At 35.8% G+C, this 22,434-nt stretch overlaps 1 pseudogene; it reads left to right on the forward strand.

Annotated features, from left to right (window-relative positions):
* The first annotated feature begins 750 nt into the window (after positions 1 to 750).
* On the forward strand, positions 751 to 858 carry LOC119260063 (U2 spliceosomal RNA; annotated as a pseudogene).
* Positions 859 to 22,434: the final 21,576 nt, after the last annotated feature.

Below are 22,434 nucleotides of genomic sequence, written 5' to 3' on the forward strand. Positions count from 1 at the left end.
GGTTATTGATCGGCATAAAGGCAAGAGAATAATTACTTATAGAGAATAACCAGAAGATGAGAAATATGAAAAGATGTAGAAAATATGATAGAGGAAAAGGGAATGCTGTTTTTTCCTAAAACCACTAAAAACTAAAACACAAATCAAGGCAATAGTGTTAAGTCACCCAGGAAACTACTAGACTTACTTTAAAAAATGTTTAAGGGTTTAGATCTTTAAAGCTTTTGTCCCTGAAAGCCTGTTGTTCTGGATTCATAGACACTTATCCAAAAGTGAGAAATAATACAAAATTTCTGACAGGTTAGCCAGCATAATAATTTAACTAATATATTGATGTGCCCTCCTTATTTTCAGTAATTGAGGAGAGTTGCAAAGAGCCACAGGGCTTCTACCAGTAGTAGTAGTTCTGTCTTTCTAGTTCACAGATTGTACTTATACACCCTGGTATTTATATTAGAGATGGTGGGTCGATGCATTTTTCCCATAAAATATTTAAAATGTCTGTTAAAGAAAGTGCCATCCCAAAAGACCTCATACGGGTATAAAATTTCATATCATAGTCACTTTAAAAAGAATATCCAAAGGAGTGAGAAGGCAATTACTATTTTTCTGTTATCTCTTTTTAATTTTTACACTGTAGCCATCTCTCCTGTAAAAGGTTAAAAGGTTATTTATCATTATTTTATGTTGTTCTTGTTACCATTGATTAGTAAATTTGGATGTGCACAATTTGTTTAGAAAGAACTATGGGCTACTTCTCAGCCTTTTGGCTAAGATCATGTGTAGTATCTGTTCTTATCAGTATCAATTTTAAAAGGATTATAGAAAACATGTAAGTTTGCCATTAAATTACATTTAAAAATATTTTACAAATTAGATTTATCTCATCAGATAATAGGTATACAGATTTAGATATTTCAATTTAAAATTCTAAACATATTTAATGATAGAATAGGATTTTGCTGAGTTAATATTTGCTAGAGGAAACTAATTAATAGATTTCAGGAATCTTGACTAGCTCTTCCCAAGATGATGTGAGGTGAATAAACCAACTGGTAATAATGGTGATCATTTAATAGTTTATAGATTGACATGACTCTTACGAAGGTTAAATTTTCTTCTACCAGTTTTTTATCCTCATTAAATTTCTTTATGTCATTTTCTTACATGTTCTCTGACAAACATTGAACTATCAGTGCATGTGGGCAAACAACATGAATTCACCCCATTATACAAATATGCGCTCACAGCCACATGCCTATAGAGATTTCTGTTCGTAGGTGAAGTGATTTCAGCTTCCTCTGTGTAGAGGGACACTTGCATGCTCAGCCGTCAGAATGCAGTGCAGGAAAGATCCTCCAAGGGGAGCCCAACCACAGCCTACAGCCCAGTATCCGAGGGCCCTACCACCTTGGTGCAAGGTCATTCAAATTCCCTCCCTCTTTCTTTCTCCTTTATCCAACTGGGAATTCAACAATACAATCTTGACTGGAGTCTTCAGACTATACCATTAGCTTATTGAGCAACTGCACCTGCTTTTAAATTTTAATGATGCATTTTTAATATGATAAATGTAGTATACTTGAATGGTTTTATATGCAGGTCAGAAAAACTATGATTTTTTTGTTACTCTTCAAATATTACTTTCTGAAGAATAGACTTATAATCATATGACTTATAAAGTTACAGATGTGCCTGTGCTTTCAGAATCACTGCTGTTCTGTCCCAATGAACAGAAAGTAGTTGCTGTGAGCAATTGCTCTAAGGAGTTTACAAATTGAGGCAGTTTAACTTAGAACTGGTAAGAGTGAAAATATGTGTTTTACCCATACCCTTGCTGATAATGTTTAAAGAAACTTAACTTTACTGAACCCACATAAAAATGACATGTAGAAGTTACCATGGAAACTGTTTAGGACTCCATTTTTTCATGATTTGGGGAAACAGAACTTTAGAAGTTTTGATGTAATCATTAGTGATTAAAACTGGAAATCAGACTCATTTAAAATTTGGGGTCTTCTTGCATATCCTTCATACCTTTAATCTTTTAGGTACCTTTAATCTTTAATCTTACATTTCCATAGGCACTGACAATGACCCAAAAGGAATGAGAGGAGGAAATAGTTTTTTTTTTTTTTTTTTAAAGACTGTTTAAGCTACAGAGTGAAACAGCAGATTGAGGTGGAAGATCCAGACAATTACCTGGGTAACTAAAAAGTTCCTTTAAATTACTGCAGTTATCTGGATATTTCAAAAGAAGAAAGGACATTTGATTTGAATTAATAGGATAATAAACCCATTTCTGCAGCTTTAGTTTTGCTTTTAAAAACATGCTTTGGAACACATAATGATTTTTCAAAGTGTCGTTTCTTTGTAAGTATAAATCTCTAACATTGGTTAAGAAATATATTTCCTAAGTAAGAGACAGTCCTCTTTTGCATTAAAATGTTTTCCTTTTGTTTCTGTTATGATTGCTATTACACCTTCATTGTATTCCACAAAAATGGAATTTTGTATATACCTTACAATTGTGTATACCTCAAAAATACATAAAATGCATATGAGATTAAGTGACTAAAATATGACACAGGGCCTCCCTGGTGGCACAAAGGGCTAAGTCTCAGCACTACAAGGCTATTGGCAGCCACTGCAGCATGAGTTCGATCCCTGGTCAGCCAGGTAGCTGACCCACATGATGCAGCAGACTTTTCCTGTCTCGCCCACTGCTCCCTACAACCATGTATTTCGGTAGATCCCCCTGTTCTGCTCCCCACTCTGTCTCTGGTCAATTCTCCCAATCCCCGGCCACCTGCTTCTCTGGCCTGCACCCCAGCTCTTGTATGCATCAATAAATAAATCTTTAAAAAATAAATAAATAAAACATGAAGCAATATTCTTAAAATATTCTTCACTAAAGGTAAGCATAGGAGGTAGCAGTAAGCATCAGTGCTTCCTGAAGAAAAAAAATTATCAATCTCATGAAATATTGCAATAGTCATCTTACCAAAAGTGGCCCCAATTTAGCCTGGGCTTCCCCATTGAACATAATATAAATCCTGTTGAGCTTGTAAAGTTAGATCTTGAAAACACACACAACATGCATATATCCTTATATCACAGCTACTTGTACTCAAAGTTTTGGATAATACAAGCAATTAGAAAGGAAAAAAACATAGTTAATGCATATGTAGCAATAGGTTGAGAACATGAAACTAGTATGATAGGAATCTCATATATCTGGATGAGGCAATTCACCAGAAGAATGTGCCTATTTTTTAATGACCAAAGAACAATCAATTGTTTTATGTAACAGTAGTTTTACATACAGTTAGTCTTATATCCTTCCCTCTGTCACAGGAGTTGGCGATGTTTCAGTGTGAACTAAAGTCTGAAGTTAATTTAATTAATTACATAACCCACAATAGTGGAAGGAATCAGGAAATTAGACAAGGATAATAGATAGTGTGGTGCATCTCACATGTCAAATGACAATATTTATCATCATGCTCTGAGAGATTAACTAAAAATAATTTGTGTTACTAATTTAACACATTTTAAAGCTTGTTTTATACATTGAAACTAATTTGTTGATTGTGTAAACCGTGTGGTCCTAGAAAAATAATGGACCTTGCAGCAAATGGCTGAATGAAAAAGTAGGATCAGAGTAAGCAGCTCCTGGTCTCAGGAGACCTGGTTCCAGTTGCCCTTTGTGACCAATTTGCAGCAACATGGATGGCGCTGGAAGGGATCATGCTCAGCGAAATAAGCCAGAAAGAAAAAGAAAAATACCGGATGGTCTCACTCATAGCAGGAATCTAGAAAACTTAAATAAGGGACCAGGAAATTGAATAACTATAAGAAAGTGAAAATCAACAAAAATTATGAACCAGAGACACTTTTTGTGGGGTGGGGGGAGGGAGGGGAGGGATTGGGGTCAGAATGGAGGGGTTGAAATTGTATGGGGAATATAAAAATAAAATTTATTATTAAAAAAAAAAAGATGTGACTTCCTTTCTCTTACTTGGGTAGGACTCAATGATGTTGACATTGAGAACTTTCAGTTCTCAAATTCCTTGAAAATGAAACTATTTATATTTCAAGTACTGAACATATCAGCCAATATCACAATTGATCATTGTGGGTTTTTTGTCACTAGACTGTGAACTCCTCCTGAGCTGGAACTGTGGCATTTAATATCAGCCTTTTCATAACCGAGTACAGTGCCTGGCACATAGTCGAGACCATATACACACACAAATGTGATTCTTCTGATAAATGTTAGCAGTTTGGTGAATATCATTCTGCAGGTACTTATGGAGCAAAGAGTGAAATACATGGTGCCTCCCTGTTATTATATAGGAAGTGGTAAAATATGTCCCTTCCCAGAAAGACAATAAAACTGCACTTTTAATTCATATATCCAGAGTTCTTTAAATGAAAGGACTTCAGGAAGCAGCTCAGAGATCGTGATAGGTAAACATTATATAGTGACAGCAGAGGAGCGAACCCTCTGGAGAGAAGGGAAAGATGAAATTCTAGGGTCCATGTGCACATGGTCTCTTTGCTGAGATTACAAACGTATGCGCATTTGTTCCTGTGTGCTTTTGGACATTAATTTACTAGAAACTGAACTGAGTCCAAAATCTATTTCTATTTTGGCAGAGTAACATGCCAGAGCTTTTTTCTTTATGTACTTTTGGCATATGTTCAATTATAATTAATTCTTAAAAATAATATTTCAGTTCCATTCTAGTTCGAAGACATTAAATCTCACTAAACTTTAGTTGCACAAATAAGGATCTAACCCATGCCTAAAAAGCAGTAAAAAATAGAGGCTGGTTTTTGGGGTCATGGTAAGAGGAGAGAAGAATCATCAGTACAACACAATCCAAGAGGCTTCTATTTGTACTTGTAAGGCAGTGTGATTTAGCATAATTATATTATTAATAGAAAACCCACACGCTACTACCTGAAATGTTTATCGGTTTCCTTGTTTCCAATATCCACCATTAGAACACAAACTTCATTTCCTTTTCTTCTGTATCCTCGGTGCCTGGTATAGAGTGGTTAATCGATCAGCATTTACTGAATAAATGAATACATTTCCAAAAATCTATGGATCCGTGTCCAATATCGTGCTAGTGATTACACATGTTCGCTCATATCGAGAAGCAATCTCTAGATCACATGTAATAATTAGAAAAACATAAAGGAAATCTATATTGAAATGCATAAAAATTGTTGTAGAAATGATTTTGTTTTGGTAAGAGTGTTGAGTCAGAGCTCAGTGACAGATGTCTTCAAGTAGGCACCGGTACTTGAGTCGACCCTTGGATGATGTGTCATATACTATCTATATTACCTGTAGAATAATGTAAGGTAAATTACAATGTGGGGTAAATATGTAGTTTATAGCTCCACATTACAACACTGGGAAGAAATGAAACGTCATGCTCTGTTAGGACAGTGAACAAATTTTCTTAACTAGAACAAAGGTTATAAATAGAAAGTAACTTGGAGACTTGGCATGTGTATAATTATGAAGGTCCTTAAAAAAATAGAGACCTTTTTTCCTGATTTAGTAGACAAGTGAGTGACATAAAGGGAAGTGGTATTTTAGGGAAATGAGTATTTAGGATCATTTGGAATGTTGGTGAAGTCTGAAACCTGGATGACCATGTAAGAACTGGCTGCAGTAATTCATATATTAGATCATCAGGGCATAATGGCATAGTCAAGAAGAAGTAAGACAGAACCCAAAAGGCATTATTAAAAAGGAATCAGACTTTTTTTTTTTTAAAAAAGATTTATTCATTTATTTATACAAGCACTGGGTACAGTCAGAAGCGCGGGAGGGTGAGAGAATTCACCAGAGCCAGAGCGGGGAGCAGAGCAGGCAGAAGGATCGAAGTACACTGCTGAGGGGGGCAGTGGGCAGCAGGAGAGGTCTGCGCGCCATGTGGGACCCTCGCCCTGTGGCCGTGGCCGGGGATCAAACCAGCGCTGCAGAGGCTGTGGATAGCTTCGCAGCCCAGTGCTCAAACACTGTGCCACCAGGGAGACCCAGGAATCAGACATTTTTAAGTAACTGGAGTAGGAGATGAAGGGGAAGGGCTTGTCAAAGATGATTACAAGATTTTGGTTCAGGGTGACAAGAAGACTTTAATGTCTTTTGAAGAGAGAACTGGTTTTGAGGAAAAGGACAGAATTTGGGGAAATCTGGTTGACATCTTGCAGATCATTTATTTATTCTACATTTATTTATTGAGAGCCTACCATGTATTAGATAACCCATAGCCAGGAGGCATACACTTTGACTCAGAAAAGGAGGTGATGTCTAGCTGAGATCTTTGGGGTGAGTGACAGTAAACTAAAAGGAGAAAGAAAAAGAGCATCTAAAACCAGGTGGGCAGCGTATAGAAAAGCTTGGAGAGAGGGCACATTCACAGCGGTGGCTTAATGCAACTCACCTGTGTGGGGTGGCATGCTCTCCATTCAACGTGATTCTAACTCTTTCACCTTTGCCTAACTGGGTCATACTGGTGCATAAAAGTGGATCCCTTTTTTAGGGGCAGAAATTGAAATAATTATATTAATTAATAAAATATATTGGTGTATGTAAAGGTAATAAATACAAATTTACATAAAAATAAATAACTCCAGGCATTCTTGGTTAAGAAAGACTCAATAAATCATCTACCTTTTTCACAAAGTGACACTGTGGCCTCTTTGTTAGGTCCTGTGTCACATACTGTACTGGAAGAACTGCAGTAGAATCTTCTGTACTCTGACAAAGTTTAAATCCCACCCTCAAGCTAGTATGGGAAAGAATACAATACTTTGTATTCATATGCCAAAAGTACATAAAGAAAAAAGCTCTGGCATGGTACCCTGCCAGTGACTAAGACCCAAATTTTTAATCTACCTGGTTAAATGTTAAGAGAATCCAATGGAGTGGATGAGGGTGGCTAAGATCCACACTGCAGGGAGAACATTTTGATGCCTACAAAAAAATTCTAATCGCATGAGCTGAGAATAATTCAAGGAGAAGGAGGACAGCCAGTTACCATATGTGGCTGAGGCTAGGGCCCCTTCAGACTAAGAGCTGGCATAGTTATTGTTTTAATCTTCTTTCGTTTATATAAGTAGATTGTTTTTATTTAGAGAAAATTTACAATTTTTTTATTTCATCCTGTCAGCGAAGCCAAACTGTTATCTTCTAGTTAAGTAAGCAGACAATGGATCGATAAATGGATCTTCTGAAACATCCATCGGATATTATCTATCAACATTAACCTCATTGGCTGGAAGTTATCATTTCTCCTCAAATGCTATCATTGAGATAGCTTCTCTGTGGTAATTTTAAAAAAACAAAATATATTAGAAACTGTACTTTAGAGAAATAACAGAGATTTATTCCTCTCTGTTAGTTTATGGAAGCATGATTACATTGATTTGTCCCTTCAGGTTTTTGCCTGGAAGAGTGAGAGCTAAAATACTCATTTTGTTATCATTTACCAGAGTTAATTATAACACACTCACTAATATGAGATACCTTGGTTTCCAACTTCATTAAAGTGCATTATAATTACCCTTTATTATTTCAATCTTCAAAGTCCTCAGCTTCTGAGGGTAGGAGTGTGTGGGAGGTATAGTGTAAAAATATTTTGGGTATTGGAACATGAAATGACCTTTTGTATTACTCACTTATGAACTATATTTCACTTTTTGCAGCAAAAAAGTACAAGTTGCCATGGAAATGTGTGATGGTTATATGTATCAAATGTGGGTGTAACTTCCCTCAGTGGTCTCTATCATTCTTTGAAGTAAGGTGACATCTTTGAATTAAATGATAGGAAATGCAAAATGCTCTTCAACATTGTTATAAAAAGATGCACAATTTTGTGTGGTATGATGTAGAATTTGATACTGCATGCAGGACAGGATTCTGTGGTATATAAGATTAGGGGATAATAAAAGATGCTTCATTTATAGACACTGGGGGAAATGTGTGGAAAATAAATAAACCAGTTAGAAGCACACATTCACACTTATGCTAGGTAGTTTTATTTTGGACAGTATCCTAAGTGCACTTCTTTTTTCCTACTTGTAATATAAATCTCATTTCATGGTACAGATTAAGTACTTAAAAATCTTGAATTTGTGCTTTAACTTGATGGGCAATGAGTCACAGTTTTCAACCTTTCTAAATTGAACATATTAATATGCATGTAGAGTTAAATCCCACCTAGACATCTGGCAGGAGGAGAGGTATTACTGAAATTTGAAGTTGGGGACTGTTATAGAAGTTCAGTATCTAGAGTCGAATGGTTTGACTCAGAAAACATCAGTTCTGGACCTGGGAACTAGGCTTGGGACATTATATTTGGCCACATATTTTGATTCCCAATCTCCCCTCATTTTTTTTTTGTAAGAAGAGTGCTAATTTTGTGTTCTTAAAAAAGATGGAAATGTGGAGATGAATTCATTATTTCATAAGCCACTTGAAGTTTCAAAAACAATCACTGAGCAAGTGCCCAGAATCTGTAAAGGGTGCAGCCTTCAATCACTTTTCTCTCTTCCAAATCCCAGATCTAAAGACGATGGAGAGCTTTGTTTCCCCAACTGTTCTCATCATGGACAAAATTTTGCAAAAGAAAAAATAGTGCTCAATTTATGTTTTTCACACCTAATGAGGTGAGAAATTCTAGGCAGGCCCAAGAAACATTTTCAGTGTACTGGAATTTGATCTCTGTGAAAGTTAGCAGTTTCATTGTGACAGTTTTAGCTTAATTTTACATAGTTTTCTCTTGCATTGTTCTAAGCTTATGCTTGCTTTTCTTTGTTAATAACACAGATGGCACTGAAAACAAACCAGTGAAATCTTGCTATTTTTTAAATGCAGAAAAAATTAAATGGAAATTTATATGAAACTCTCAAGTTAGAAAAGAATCCTTTTTAGATGTAATGTTAGAATAAAATTTTACAGGGTTTGTTAGGACCTTAGTTTTAAAAAATGAAAAATATTAAATATTCTTTGTCATTAAAATGTAATAATTACTGAATTGTCCCTGTTAAATTTTTAAAATATGGGTATTTTCAAGACATTGGGTAAGATATTTATTTAGTATGTTTGTGTGTTAATGGTAAATTTTATTTTTTTGTATTCATATTAGTAAATTCTTCAAAGGTGTATTAATTCCTTTACATCACTAAGCATACACATCTGTAATACATTACTTTATAATTGTTTCAAATGAGTGCTAGCAAGCCACTGGTTACCAAAGCACCAATAATCCTCTCAGCTGTGGTATTATTGCTTTTGTGAAATTTTGTAATAATCTCCACAAATTTATAATTCACACTTAGGAAGCAACTTAAATCACCAAGAATGTAAGACTACTTGATGGATTATCTTGTCATTCTGTCAAAGTCTAGATAAACAAGTGGTGAGGTAGGAGGTAAATATTTTTCAAATTGAGAAAAGATTGTTCTGTGTACTAACAGTTACCCATTTTTCTTCACAATTGCATTTTCCCGTTCCTATACTATCTTACATTACTGCACTTGCTTCTTAACCAGCCAGTCGTTCTGATGATCAGGTTTATCCTTTAACTTTAATATACACACTGATATCAGATGTTTTCTCAAAGTACCACTTTAGTCATTTCTTGGTTCAAAACCATCAGTGACTCTTCATTGCCTGAGACACTCCACAATAGGTGCTTAGCTTTACCTCACCCTTCTCTCAAAATCTAATTGGTTCACTGAACCTTACTGAAAATAACATGCATGTGAACCAGACTCAGTTTGAGTACCAAACTCAACTCTCTTGCACTTTGGCAAGTTATGTACCTCAGTCTCTCCTCTGTCAAATGGGATGACATGGACAGTACCACCTTCTAGGGCTTTTGTGAGAACAAATGTGTTAAAACATGTCAAAGCTTAGAAGGATGCCTCGAATACAGAGCACACTCATCAATGCCCTTGTGCAGCAGGGCACAGGGACAGCTGTGTGTGACTGTACTCATTGTCACTACCTGACATGTCTCTCAGTTGCTGTATATCAAATTGCCATACCTCTTCAAGGCCAGTGTCATATGCTCTATCGGTTATGACATTTGTCTCATTGTTAAAACCAGATGTAATGCTCTAAGTCACCAAAACATGTTTTTTTCCTAAGATCTGAATGCAACTTCTCTTAGCCTGCCTCATTTTCTTGTTGCTTGCATGCAAGTCTTTATCCTGCCCGCTGGGGACTGAAACCTTAGGAACAGAAATGAAATTCTCTATGTTGTTGTGCCCTCACATGTGTCAAAATAGCAATCATGATAGTAAATGGCTGAAAACATCCATTTCAAGACTATTTTAACACTTCCTTCAAATGGGAATCTCATGCTGTTCTGTGACTACATTGCTTTTCTCTAGGTTGAAATTTTAACATTTGGTTAAAGTTCTCTTATAGATGCCTTTGTTAGCATAGATGCTCCCCCGAACTTACAAGGAAACAAAAATAATTTCTTTTGAGAGATTCTATCTGGGTAAAGTTATATTTTCTACATGGTAGAGTATACATTTTGCATGATCTGTTACTCTGCGATGGGGTCAGACATTTACATTTAATCTTTAGGAGCAAGACAATGTATTTCCTCCTCATGGGCATAACTATATACATGGAAAAATTATTCAAAATTTACACAGTGGCATTTTTCCACAGAGAGCTCTTTGCTATTTCTGTTGTCTGTGTTTCCTTTGTCTTCCCTTTTCATTCTTTTTTCCAAGCACCATATAATACTTACATTTTAAGTTTCAAGAAAATATGGAGATGTATATTTACAAAATCCAGATAGTCTTCATCTGAATTTCAGCCAAGAAGCAACTTATCATGCCCACCGAAACAAGATATGTCACCATGGAATTTGATTTATTACATGCTTCAGTTCTTAATGGAACAGCATAAGGCAATCTACCATGATTGTTGCTCCGAGCATAAGGTTAGAGAAGAGGTAATGCAAACAACCTGAAAATGGGGATGATGGAAACTATCCACTTCTCTCTGGGCTTCTTGCTGACACCCACCTTGGATCCTCAGGTCACTCTCAGTCAGTTCATCTCAATCATCAGCCTCCTTATGTCACATCTGAACAAGCTGAAAAATTATTTTTTTTAAATTGGAAAAATAAGTGGTTGCACTGCATCCTCTGTGGAAAATTTGGAAGTATGTTTTGTAAATAGGAGAAATTCATGAGGCTCAAGTGATTTATACTCTCCTTCAAGAAAATAGGGATTGGGGAAACAGAGAACCTTCTAATAACTCATGCAACTTATTGCAAGGTCAGTAGCCAATAAAGACATCACCATTTATGATTAATTGTGGAGGGTTCCTCCCTCAACTTCCCTTTGATCCCAGAGTCCTAGATAAATGCCAGAAAGGAGATGTTAGTGTTCCCACCTTGTCTTTCTTAGGTACCTAGCAAGACATAGTAAAGGAGAATTAAAGAAAAAGTAATGTTAGGCTGATAAAATTCATCTCAGAAGTAAAAAATTCCACGGATACCGAGAAGATGATTTTGCAGGATGAGATATAAAGCAGTAGAACTCTTTGGCTGGCATAAGCAGTTTCTTTAATATGATTGTTACCTAATTTACAGATTACTACATTTAGTTTCGTGTGTGGAAAAATGCTTAGTTCTTTGCTTTTCCAGTAAATGAGGAATACATTTGGGTTTTTGTAGGTAAAATAGTGACTAGCACTTATTCTCTATGATACTTGACTGGACTCACAAAGGCAGCCACTTTATTGGTAACAGTTTTTAAGGTCACATTCATAGATGGCTGTGCTTCTATATTTCCATTTTATAAGTCCACCGATAACCTCCAATGCATTTACAAACCTTTTTATTACCTCATGTTTACTGAAACTAACTGTGCATTTTTATACAGAATTCTACTAATTTCTCTTTCTCTCTCTCTCTGTCTCTTTACTCAAGCAGGTCTTTTGTTCTCAAAAAGTGCTGTTTCCTGTACACCAGCCTCATTTGCATGTGGAAGCTAGAGATCAGTGACATTGGCAAGTGTTTGTAGACTTCTCATTTTTTCAAAATAAACTCATATAATATTCCTTTTGATATATAAAGTGCCCACTTATGGACCCCTGCATTGGACCCCTGCAATGTGTAGCAGGGAAGGAAGCATACTGAAAATGCAAGTCCTTGCCATTGTCCCTTCACAGAAGATTATGTAGAGGAAAGGAAATGCTGAGCTATTTTAAAACACAGGCTTGAATGTGCCTCCCTGGTGGCCTAGGGGTTTAGTCTCAGCACCATCATTGCTACAGCCTGAGTTCCATCCCTGGCTGGCCAGGGAGCTAACCCACATATTATGGCGCAGCAGACCTCTCCTGTCTCTCCCACTGCTCCCCTTAGCAGTGTATTTCAGTAAATCCACCTGTTCTGCTCCCCACTCTCTCTGGTGAATCCTCTCACCCCACCACACCTCTGGCCTACACCCCAGTTCTTCTATTCATAAATAAATCTTTTTTACAAAATAAAACACATTTCTGGCTCTAAATGAGCAGTATGATTTGTTTCCAGTTTAGCTGGCTTCGTCAGAGGGAAGTTGTCTAGGCCTGGGGTTTATAAGGAGAGTCCGAAAGGAAACGATAGCTAGGCTGCTTCACATAAAAGGTGATGGAGAATTTTAAGGTGAAACAGCAAAGAATCAATGCTAAAGAAGAGAGAAGCAAAGAGAAAGGCACTTTGAGTAACTGTCTTATTGACTGTATAGAACACAAGAAGTAACATTGCTGGTGACCAAGGAGTTTTAATATTCCAATGTAAGACACTTATTGCATGCTTTTGAAATTTAATCCTTAATTAAATTCCCAAACATTCAGTAAAATTTCCTGTACTCATATGCTGTACACATATATACAATTCCCCCTCCCCCTAGAAATCAGGAGAAGTGTCTGTGTTTCACAGTGGGGTTTATGAATATGCATACAAACTGGAGGAGGTAAGATGAGGCAGTTTGAGAGTTCAGTTGATAGAGGAGTTCTGAATAAAATTTACCATGAAAATGTAAGCACTGAGAATTTTCAGAGAATTTAGGGAATCCTTGAAACTTTTCAGAGGAAAATGTTATCTCTTGGGAGAGCGAGTACAAAGTTAGAGTGAAATTGTTAACGTTCTCACCTATCCTACTTATGACTGCTTATTGTCTGTATTTTGATTTCCTTCCCCAAAGTTTCCTTTCTCATAGTTCCTTCTGATAGTAAACTATGTAATTATGGCATTAAACAGTGAAATCTCTTATAGAATGCATGGAAGATTAGGTAAGAAGCCAAATACAAGAAATGTTTACTAATTGATGGATGTGTGGAAAGAAAAGAACTAGTTATGAAGAACTGACACTTGTAATCAACTAGGACCTCTAAGTTCTTTGGAAAGAAGATGACTTAACTCCAATTAAGTTCTAGAACCTGTGAATGTCCAAAGCTATCCTTTCCCATGATTCTGGAGAATTTTCTAAAGCTTACATTCTGGTAATCTTTTCTGGTACATGCTCCCTTAGCCTTGGAAATCAAATATTTCATCAGTATATACATGAGTATGCACTACTGCACTACTGCATGCAGACGATTCTCTCTCTCTCTCTCTCTCTCTCTCTCTCTCTCTCTCTCTCTCTCTCTCTCTCTCTCTCTCTCTCTCTTTCCGTTGACCTTATTTTTGCTTGACTCCTAACTTTGGGAATTCTTGAGACTTGTCATGATGCAAAACCTTCTTTCACATCTTTCTTTCCAGCATCTTCCCATCACCTCCATCTCTCTCTCTCTCTCTTTTTTTTACTCTAAGTCTCTAAAGTAGGGAAAAAATTCTCTCCATATCTCACACATGGCAATGCACTTAGACATTTTTATAATTCAAATATACCTGGGTTATGAATATGACCTTCCATTTCAGTGAACCCAAGTGTTTCTTTCTCATAGATATGTGCATTCCCTAGAAGAAATTCAGATGATAAAATTGTCTTTACATTTTCAAGTAAGTAATTATTTGGTGTCACATCTACATTACAGACACCCACACATCATATTTATCTGAAATGACAATAATCAGAACTCTTCCGGTGATTGAGTAGATATTCAGAACGGATTACAAGGTTCAAATTTAGTTGTCTGGATTTTTTAAATAGTATTCTTAGTTGTTGGCACTCTGGAAAATGTTTTACATTGACTCAAGATTTATCTAGTTGGTTTACAGAGAAGATAATTTAATTAAATACTTCATTTAAAAATGATAAATTTATATATCTGGGCTTTCAGGGGCTATCAGTCTGTGAGAAAATCTATTTTAGAAATCTCTAAATCCAAACACAGTCAAGAAATGAAAACAGCATTTTCTCTTTCTACTTTTCCATTTCATCTGCTATTTCACTGTGGTATCAAATTGCTCTTCAAAAAATCTTAAGCCTATTTCAAGATTCTCACTAATTTCAAGTGATAACTAAAATCATTGGTTATAGATCTAGTGTCAAATAAGTCTTTATCTCTTCCTGTGGGCGGCTATCTTCTTGACTGATGTAAGTGAAAAAAGAAGTGCATTTCTTTTTCTACTTGAAAATGGACAATTTAGCCACCACATGTCTGCCAATGTTCCTCCGTATGAGATGTAATTATATGTGAAATAATAACCTTTCTGCCAAATAGTTTTCAGTGCTTTGCTTTATGTGAGAAACAATACATTTTTAGTTCCAAAAGGCAATAAGATAATGACATTCAAGTCAATCTCTTGCTGCTTTTACTTTCTCACTACATTTTAAGTCTCTTGCTCATCCCTCTCTAGTTTTCAATATGTTAAGATGACAATCTCTTATTATAATTTAGATAACATAGCCTTTGGTTAATTTTCAACCTAATTTTTTTCCTCTGAAAATGTGTGTATTAAAAAGTCTATTCTCAATTTATGATAACAGGTTTTAGAAAACATTTCTCTCATATAAATCATCAGCTATTGTGTGTAGTGGTAAGAGTTTATAATATACCATTTTCACTAATCTATTTCAGTGAATTAAAAGCCCGTTCAAATAAAAAGGAAGTCAGGTAAAAGAAAAGTCAATAATAACAGCCAATATTTATTTAGCACTAACTGTGGATTAGTCATCATGCTAAGAACTTTATATGCTTTCTCTCATTTGTTCCTCTTGAAATACTGTAAAGTGGGCACTATTCTTTCATTTCCATTTTGCATATACCACATTGGATATATTTATGGGTTTTTTTTTTCTTTCCTGCTTCCCAAGATGCCAGCAACCTTTGCATCTAAGTAGCTTTATGTCACAGGGCTGAATGCAAAGTTGTCAGACACACAGAAGACTCTCTTCTCTTGAATTCTCTCTGCAATATTCTAGATCCATTGCAGTAGAAGGGTTGCAGGAAAGAGTACGCTAACATTGTGAGAAGTAGCACTGAACCAACTAGAGGAGAGAGGAGTGCACAGGAGCAGCAAAGTTATTTCACCTCTTATTTCTACACCTTCAAAGAAATTTAGGGACTTGGGAAATGAACATATCAGCAGAGATCACATGTACTAATTACCTCTTGCTGTGTTATAATTAACTTCAAAGCATATCATAATATCTGCTGATCAGGAATACAGGAGCATCCTAGCTGGGTGGTCTCTCTGGAAGCTGCAGTAGAGATGTTGTCCAAAGCAGCAGCAGCTGAGGACTTAACTAGAGCAGAGGATCTGCTTCTAAGGTGACTCGTTCTTATGGTTAATATGTCACTCCTGGCTGTTGGTCACTGGCTGTTCATGCTGGGACTTCTCCATAGAAATTTGTAAGGACTTTTAAAACATGGTGTTTAAGTGTCCATAGACGAACCATTTAAGTTAGAAATGGCCATATCTTTTTCTGCTTGCCATCAAAATCACACAGTGCTCTTCTGCTATAATCTGTTGGTGACACAGGCCACCTCAGATACAATATCCCTGTCCTCCAAGGACTTACATTCTAGTGTAAACAGATTAAAAAAATGTGTTTAAAAAAACATAATTTGGGGTGGAAATAAATTCCAAATGGAAAATATGTTAACATATCTTAATATAATGTAAACTGATGGGGATACTTTAATAGGAACTCACAGAAGACCCTTTGGGGAAGAGGACACTGAAGCTAAATTTTAAATGGTGAGAAGAAGACATTATATCAAGATCTGAGGGAGGGTAACTGAACAGGTGTAAAGGAGAGTGAGGGCAAAGGTACTGATGAAAGAACAAAGGAAGAAAGAAAAAGCCACTGTGGTTACATTGTAGAACCAAAGGCTAAGTTAGGGGTTACATCATGTCTTAGGTTAGGGTAAAGGTTTCTGGTTTTATCTTAAGTTTGATCTTAAGCACTTATTGGATAATGTTAAATAGGGAAGAGGCATGGTCTGATTTGTGCTTTAGAAAGTTAGCATTAGCTTCCCTGTGTAAAACTGAAGAGTGAAAAGTGGGAGATTTTTATGAAACTGTTTCAGCCATTGGGGGGTAAAATTTTGATACTTGAATTGGTGTTGAGACCATGACACTGATAAGATGTCCTCAGATTCAGGATATATTTTAAAAGCAGAACCGCAAACATCTGTTGTTGAATTAGAAGTTGAGTTTTAAGGAAAGTGGGGAATCAAGAATGACTACAGTGACCTCAGTATTAGGCAGATGGTGAAAGACACAATCCCACAAATTCTGAAATCCCAAAATATCAAAATTCCTAAAGTCTAAATTCTCCAAATCACAATCCCCAAAAAATATAATTCTGAAATAATCAATTTAAAAAATTTTGGAGGACATTACTTACATTAAAAATATACTTCGTAGGGCCTCCCCTTGTGGCACAGGTGGTTGAGCACAGCGCTGTGAAGCTGTCAGCAGCCTCTGCAGCGCCGGTTTGATCCCAGCCAGCCAGGGAGGGTCCCACATGGCATGGCAGACCTCTCCTGTCTCGCCCACTGCTCCCCTCAGCAGTGTATTTCCGTCAATCTGCCTGTTCTGTTCCCTGCTCTGTCTCTGGTGACTCCTCTCACCCTCCCATCCATCTGGCCTATACCCTGGTTCTTGTATAAATAAATAAATAAATCTTTAAAAATATATATATATATATATATCTATATCTACTTCATAGGGCCTCCCAGGTGGCACAAAGGGTTAAGACGCAACCTATGAAGCTGTCCGCAGCCACTGCAGCACATGTTTGAACCCCTGGCCAGCCAGGGAGAAACCCACATGGCACAGCAGACCTCTCCTGACTCACCTGCTGCTCCTCTCAGCAGTGTATTTTGGTCAATCTGCCTGTTCTGTTCCCCACTCTGTCTCTGGTGAATCCTCTCACCACCCCACCACACACACCTCTGACCTGTACCCCAGTTCCTGTATGCATGAATAGATGAATCTTTAAAAAAAATAATTTTGTAGGTGCCTTTACACAATGAAATCATGTCAGGGGAAATTTTATCTTTTACAAAATGCAGAGGTGTAAAAAGGACATCTCTTCACTTAGTGAGGAAGTCTCAACATTTTAATGTACATACACAGTTCTTACCCACACACTCAATGTTGTGACTAGACACTTTCATGCAGTCAAATTTGCAAAAACTGCTCAAAATGAGTGAGAATTCTCCAGCAGTCTTTTCATAATTTATACTTCCATTGTTAGAAATTATGAAGAGATGAAATACAGTTAGCTGTAAAAAATATTGCTAGAAATTTAAAATAGTAAAAAAAAGTTGAAACAAATAAAAACAAAAAAGAAAACTTGACATAAAAAAAGTGTATTACAGGTAATTTATAGGTTAGCCAACTTTCACTTTCAGATCATTGACTGTATTTTGAAGTCTTGCATTGTGAATAATGGCTTTTTTTTAGGACAAGACTCTCCTCAGAGAATACATTAACATTTATTTTCTACATGGTGCTGCTCTTTTTGAAACTCTTCTGTTTCAATATGGACCAAGATGTACCTTTACCATCTTTTGTGCCATGCTTCTGTGTTTTTTTGGCTACACAGAAATCCATGCTACATGTATTCATATATAACCATAAATTTGATGGAAACACTACTGGTACATTGTTGTATGTGTTCTTATCCTACCCTGCATATAATTATTTTCAAACCTGTCTGTAACTTTACTGGCTCCTTTAGGCAAATGTGGCTTTAATTCATTAGAAGTTTCTGGAATTTCATCAGCTGCAAGGAATGCTGGTACAGACAAATGATACATTTTAATTTAGTTTTTCATTTTAAATTTGTTTATCTCAATTTTGAGTCATTCTTTTAAAATGTATGTTTTTGTACATGTTCTACAATGTACAGGATATATTGACAGAGTGGTGCAAAATCTACATAAAGTAGGCATGCATCACAAACTCTTTAGATGAGTGGATTGTGATCAGAAAGGTTTGGACCATACATGCTTTTAAAATAATTTACTTAAAGATGTGAAGTTCTTATTTTTCAGTTCTTGAGTTGTTATAATCACGCATTTTTTTTTATTTCTTGTCCATAGTTTATCTCTTTTAAAAAAACTTTTTAAAATTAAGGAAACAGGGCCTCCCTGGTAGCGCAGCGGTTGAGCGCTGGGTTGCAAGAAGCTGCCTGCAGCCTCTGCAGCACCGGTTCGATCCCCGAATGCCGGGTGAGGGTCCCACATGGTGCGCAGACCTCTCCTGCCACCCGCTGCTCCCCTCAGCAGTGTACTTCATCACTCTGCCTGCTCTACTCTCCGCTCTGGCTTTGGTGAATTCTCTCACCCTCCCGCACCTCTGACTGTACCCAGTGCTTGTGTAAATAAATAAATAAAATCTTTAAAAATAAAAAAATAAAATTAAGGAAACAATGGTTTACAACATTGTATATGATTAAGAAATATAGGATCTCCCTTCTTCAGGTGTTGCTGCCACACCACACTCTCCACCTAGCTAACCATTGTCCTCTACCATAGTCCATAGTGCATACTAGCCCCTTCCCTTAGTGTTCCCCTCCCTCTTTCTGGTAAACTCAGTCTTACAGTCAGATTTCTATAGCTTGTTTCTGGTTTGGTTATGACTGGCCTTTTGCTTTTGTTTCTTGTATTTCACATAAAATATGTCAAACCATACAATATGCTTATCATCATCTCCTCCAGATACATTCATGTTGTTGAAAATGGCAAAAGCACATCTTTTTATTGCTGATTAGTATTCCATTGTGTAAATATACCACGTTTTCCTAATCTACTCAACTGTCCATGCACACTTAGCTTATTTCATATCTTGGCTATTATAAATAGTGCTGCAATGAACATAGAAATGAATATATCCCTTCAAATTAGTGTTTTTGTATTATTTGGATAGATACCTAGGAATGCAACTGCTAGATCTTATGCTAAATATATTTTAATCTTTTGAGAAATCCCCAAATTGCTTTCCAGTCTACATTCCCACCAACAGTGTACAAAGGTTCCTTTTTCTCCACATCCTCCCAACATATCTTGCTTCTGGTCTTTTTGATATGGGCCATTCTCACAGGTGTGAGGTGATATCTCTTTGTGGTTTTGATTTGCATTTTCCTAATGATAAGTGTTAATGAGCATTTTTTTTTCTTTTTTAAAGAGCATTTTTCCATGTGTGTGTTTGTCATCTGTATGTCATCTTTTTAGAAATATCTATTTAGCTCTTCTGCCATTTTTTGGGTTGGTTCTTTGTTTTCCTTTTGTTGAGTTGTATGAGTTCTTTGTAGATCATATGGGAGATTATTTGTGCTTTGGTGGTGGGCATAGCATAATTTTTGTATTTGTGGAGTTGTGAACCTCTGTTCCTAAAACATAGACAATGTTGTGAATCAACATTATGACAATAAATATAATTTAAAAATAAGTAAACAAACTGATGTTTTCATCACTGCTGTGCTATGTGACTGCTTCACTCATCTAAATTTTCCACTAAATGTAATGGGTAAATGGAAACAATAAACTCCATTAATAATACTTTGAAATTAATTTTCAAAAGATTTGATTGTACCTAATTTCACATGTTGTAGGGCTTGTGAATTCAATTGAAATCTATTTTCTTTTTCAAAGTTCACCAAATTTTCAAGTAAACATTTATGAAGTGTAGCAAGAAGACTCCATATAATAGAAAAATTAGTAACTCTGACTTACTGCAATGTGTATTTCAAATAAATCCATTGGACAATATTTGTGAGAAATACAGATTACAACAAAATTATTTCAGTTACTTTGAAAGATATAGATAGACAGTTGAATTTGTTCCTGCTTAGCCTGGACTTGATACTCTGCCCAAGTTAATCCATTTCCATCTTATAATGTCTGCATATGAGGAAATACTTTCTTGCAAAATCTGCTTGTTCATATATATGATGTGTCACAGCGCTATACCTGGGAGTGATCTGAAGGGAATGCACACCCTTAATAATATTAGATATTGACCCATTGCCCTCCCAGCTTTTTGCACTAGTTTATGGTCCAAACACTGGAGCAGAAAAAGTTTCCTTTTCTTCTTGAACTAGCTAAGAGTCATATTGCCATTAAAAATACCTTTAATACCCTCTTTTAAACTTTGTATAGGTACTGTTATTATCAATTGCAAAGTAATGACTGATGAATTTTTCAAAATAATCTTTAAAACTTTATTCCACTATAATTCAAATTTCTCTTTTTCTCTTTAAAGAATAGCATAATTTTCAAACTGCACTTTAATATTTGTCAAAAATTTCTTCATTTCTTAACTTAGAGTTCTATATAAGTAATAATCATGAAATAATTAATGATATTGATAATATTCATACTGATTCTGCAGTTCTTGAGACATAAGTTTGCCTCTATATAGGTGATCCTGATTTGTTGGTGGAGGGAGTTATGTTGCAGATAGAAAGTGAGTTATGTTGCAGATAGAAAGCAATTAATTTAGTTGCTTGGATATTCTTAATTCAGAGTATTCTAAATTATTTTTCTAAAAACATTTTTAAACACTGATTGACAGCTTATGGGATACTGTTTTTCATGGGAATGTAGTGTTTCTAGGAAATCAATTGACAAGTATTTTACCTAGGCATTTTAAAATGTATATTTTGATATCAGGAGTTTACTTAGTAGCTTTGACTTATAAAAGTAAATTTGAAAGGTTTTCTTTTTTAAAATATAAATAATTGCTTCACTGCTGATTTTGGAAGTCTGAATGGTAACACTACTTAGAACAGATTAAAAACTTAAGAAGTGAGTGTTTTTAATTTTCTCTTGGGTAGTATAGTATAATTGGTAAAATGTTGGATGGTGTTTCTGTCTTCTCTATTTTCCATTTCTAATATAGAATCAATTAAGAGTAAGCAGTTGGAAATAATTCTTAACATAATTCTGTGATCCCTTTTATAATATAGTTAATGTAATTCCTTCAAGTAAATGGATATCAATTTCAATAAGTTTCCCAGATGGAGGGTTTTGTATGAAGCCTTTTATCCTGCCCTTTTAAAATTGACAATTAAGTACATAAGAAGTAAGTAGTGATTTTATTAAAACCCTACAAATACCTGACCAAGTCAACTTCTTTTACTGTAGTCATAATTTATTTTGTTTAAAAATCTGAGGAATGAATTTTGTTCGTTCTACTCTAAGCAATTGTAGCAATTAGGTAAATATATAGCAAATATATACCTGTGAGAATAGCCCACACAGCAAAGACCAGAAACAAGTTTTGTTGAGGGTGTAGAGATAAAGGAAACTCATACATTGTTCATAGGAATGTAGACAGGTCTAGTCACTATGGAGAACAGTATGGTGGTTTCTGAAATTATTAAAAATAAAACTACCATGTAATCCAGGATTTTGATTGCAAGGTATCCACCTGATGAATGCAAAGACACTAATTCAAAGGGGTAAATGCACTCCTATGACCATTGCAGCACTTTTTATAGTAGCCAAGTTATAGAAACAACCTAAGTGCTTAATGAAAGATGGGTAGATTAAGAAGATGTGATTTACATATATGATACTGCTCAGCTATATAAAAAGATAAACTCTTACCATTTGCAACAATATGAGTGGAACTGGAAGAGATTATACTAAGTGAAATATCAGAAGGAGAAAGACAAATACTAACTCATTTTACTCATATGTGGAATATAGGAAAAATAAGGAACAGATAAAAATAAACCAAAGGAACCTTAGAAATCTTACTGCAAAATTGAGACTGCCAGACAGGAAGGAAGTGGAGCACAAAGGGGGGAGATCACACAGTGGACTTTGTTGGATGGTTATGGGTGCTTTGGTGATAGTGTGAAGTGGTAACATACATGTGAAGAGGTGTGGACTTGTACATCTGCATCCTATGCAGTGTTGTAAACCAACATTACCTCAATAAAAAATAATACAAGGGGCCTCCCTGGTGGTGCAAGGAATTAAGA

This window comes from Talpa occidentalis, unplaced genomic scaffold (assembly GCF_014898055.3).
Source record: "Talpa occidentalis isolate TD23 unplaced genomic scaffold, MPIMG_talOcc4v2.1 talOcc4.5, whole genome shotgun sequence".
NCBI lineage: Eukaryota > Metazoa > Chordata > Mammalia > Eulipotyphla > Talpidae > Talpa > Talpa occidentalis.